This window comes from Macrotis lagotis, chromosome 1, assembly GCF_037893015.1.
Source record: "Macrotis lagotis isolate mMagLag1 chromosome 1, bilby.v1.9.chrom.fasta, whole genome shotgun sequence".
NCBI classification, from domain to species: domain Eukaryota; kingdom Metazoa; phylum Chordata; class Mammalia; order Peramelemorphia; family Peramelidae; genus Macrotis; species Macrotis lagotis.
Genome location: NC_133658.1, coordinates 574,354,685 through 574,357,298, shown reverse-complemented (window position 1 = coordinate 574,357,298; position 2,614 = coordinate 574,354,685). Strand labels below are relative to the sequence as shown.

The following is a 2,614-nucleotide window of genomic DNA, read 5'->3' as shown; positions in this document are numbered from 1 at the left end:
TTACTCCAGTATGAGCTGACTCTGGAACACTCCAGGTAAAATCAGAGCCTAGCAAAAGCCTCACACATTGAAGAAGCTTAAATTATTTATTTATTTGTTTGTTTGTTTATTGAATTGAGAGGAAAGTGCTATTGTGACAGCATCAAATAGCAGTTGTATTGCTCTCAGTGAATTGGCCAAAGAAAGTCTGGAGAGGAGCCACCCACACAAATGTTTGTTCTAACCAAGCAGCTCATTTGCCAGTCTGGAAATTACATCATTTAAATTGGCAGGCAATTATGACCAAAACTCATGATTCACTTAGAGCCTGTGTAGACACAGCCTACTGGATGACCTCTTGGGTCCCTTTCAGCTCTTCAGTTTTGTGATTCTTACTGATTATGAGAAACTCAACTTGCCATTGAAAATGTACCCCTGGGAATTCATTTTGTATTTGAGACCCAAATATAGCTTAAAGCAAGGACTCAGAAGTAGGAGGAAGATGAGGAATACCACAAAGAAGAAAGGAGATAACCAGGTAGACTAACTACAGTTTTTAAGCACTGTACAAAAACTCTTAAAATCCCAGCAGAGGACTGGAGGCCACCTTTAAGCTTGACCTCCCTTTCTAGTTCTTTCCTCAACAGTACTTTCATATATTTATTTGGGAGAGGGATTTTCCCAAGCAATGATCTGGATTTGGCAGGGGTCCTGTCCTTTTTCTTCCCAGTTGTCTATTGTCAGCATCCCTTCAGTACCTTTCTGAAGAGAGATTCCTCCATCCCTTTGCCATTAACAACATGACCCATCTCCTCTGGCCCTATCTATTGTTCACTAAAACAGAGTGTATGGGGTTTCATTTTGAGCCAGGTAGTAAATATAGTGCCATGTAGAATTCTTCTTTCTAGATAGAAAACTACTGAGCAAATAGAGAATTAAGATGAAACAAGGATATTGTGAAGATGGGAAGGGACTCTGTGTTCTCCTCTCCCCTCAAACCATGCATAATGGGGTCTATTCTATTATGCAGAGTAAGTACTATACCACCCCCACCTACCCTGCCTGTCTTATTGCTTCATTCCATTTTTCAAATATCTTTATGCTGGCTGTTCTTTTTGCTAACAACAACAATAATTTTATATATAACAGTCCTTTCATTAGAGTGTGGCATAAACAAGAAAATTATAATCATGACAAAAAAAATTAGAATGAAAGTTCCATACAATTCTTATATAGTATGGGAAAGTCAGAAGCAAAACCAAAAATTCTTATCTCCTCAGACACACTCAGAGTTAGAATAATTGCTAATGTTTATTATGTAACCTTTTTCTCTTAAAATATTTCTAGAAAATAACCTTTGGAATATACTCAGATCATCTAACATGAAGTACCACTAAGGATCCATGGCCATCCCCAGACCTTTTAAGATGGAGTCATTCTTCAATTCCTATCACTTTGGTTGACTGTGAATGGACTTCTTCTCTAAAACTAGAGACAATGAAATAGTCATCCTCTTTCTGGTATGCTATTTTCTGTATGTTTCTTCCTCAGTATGATTCAGGAAGTGAACACCACAATACAACCTCATTTTAGGCTCTGTGCACTAAACCTGGGAGAAGGCAAGGAAATTCTTCCCGTTCTCCCTCTTTTACCCCAAATCAAAGAGACATTTGTTTCTTTTCTATGTGACTAGTCCTCAGTTTCAGGTGTCTCACCAGTCCCACAAAACTGGGAATTTAAATCATGGAAATTTTGGAGCCAGTATTATAAATATGATGGTGCAGCTAAACTAGGAGGGAAGCTAGAGATGCAAGGGTACCTGGAACTCAAGTCCAAGAGGAGATTTTTGGACTTGGACCTGAAATTGGACTCCATCGAAAATGAATGAAGTAGGGAACCTAATCCTCATCAACTTCTTAGAGTATGAAGTGGTACATGGGAGGGGGGCATTCATATAGTTATGATTTAATGTTCTGAAATAAATGTTTCTTTGTAGAAGGAACTGATAGGAATAAAATGAGCACCACCTGCTAAATTTGAGAATATTGTCAGGAAGCTCTGCAACCATTTTCAAAAAGACAAGACATTCTCAATCCAGAAAAGGAGATTACCCCAGGAAACTCCAGGAGAGGGGTGAAATGTCACCCATGTGGCCTTCAGACAGTGGGACCAGGGTATTCCATGTTATATTTATGTCATTATTATTATTATTACAGTAAAACATATATTATAAAATGTGGGAATCTACAACAATGAAATGAATATTTTAATTTTTTTCTGTTGTGTAGTAATTTTGGGAGAAAAAGTTGTTTGAAGTGAGTCAAGTGACGAGTACCAGGTCTCATAAAAGATATCTGTAGAATATTGGAGTAGCTGGAGTAGAGACATTGGAAGAACACTGAAAGCAGATTCAGAGAGTAGATAAGATTACTGGCTAGCAAGGATGCCTGAGAACTGGAAAAGAAAACTTCATTCGGAAGTAAGCTTAGGCTGTCAGAGGGATGGGAAGTCATGGAGGTCAGTCCTCCCTCTAACGGTAATGTAAGCTCCTTGAAAGAGGGACTGCTTCCATCTTAATCTCTGTAGCCCTACCATCTAGCATAGTGTCTGACAAATACTATGTGCTGGATCCACC

The 2,614-nt window shown here is 38.6% G+C and overlaps 1 long non-coding RNA gene across 1 annotated transcript; it reads left to right on the top strand.

Annotated features, from left to right (window-relative positions):
- Window positions 1–320: 320 nt before the first annotated feature.
- On the top strand, window positions 321–1,502 carry LOC141521490 (uncharacterized). Its single transcript, XR_012477952.1, has 2 exons — window positions 321–517; window positions 1,327–1,502. It is a non-coding gene; the product is annotated as an uncharacterized LOC141521490 (long non-coding RNA).
- Window positions 1,503–2,614: the final 1,112 nt, after the last annotated feature.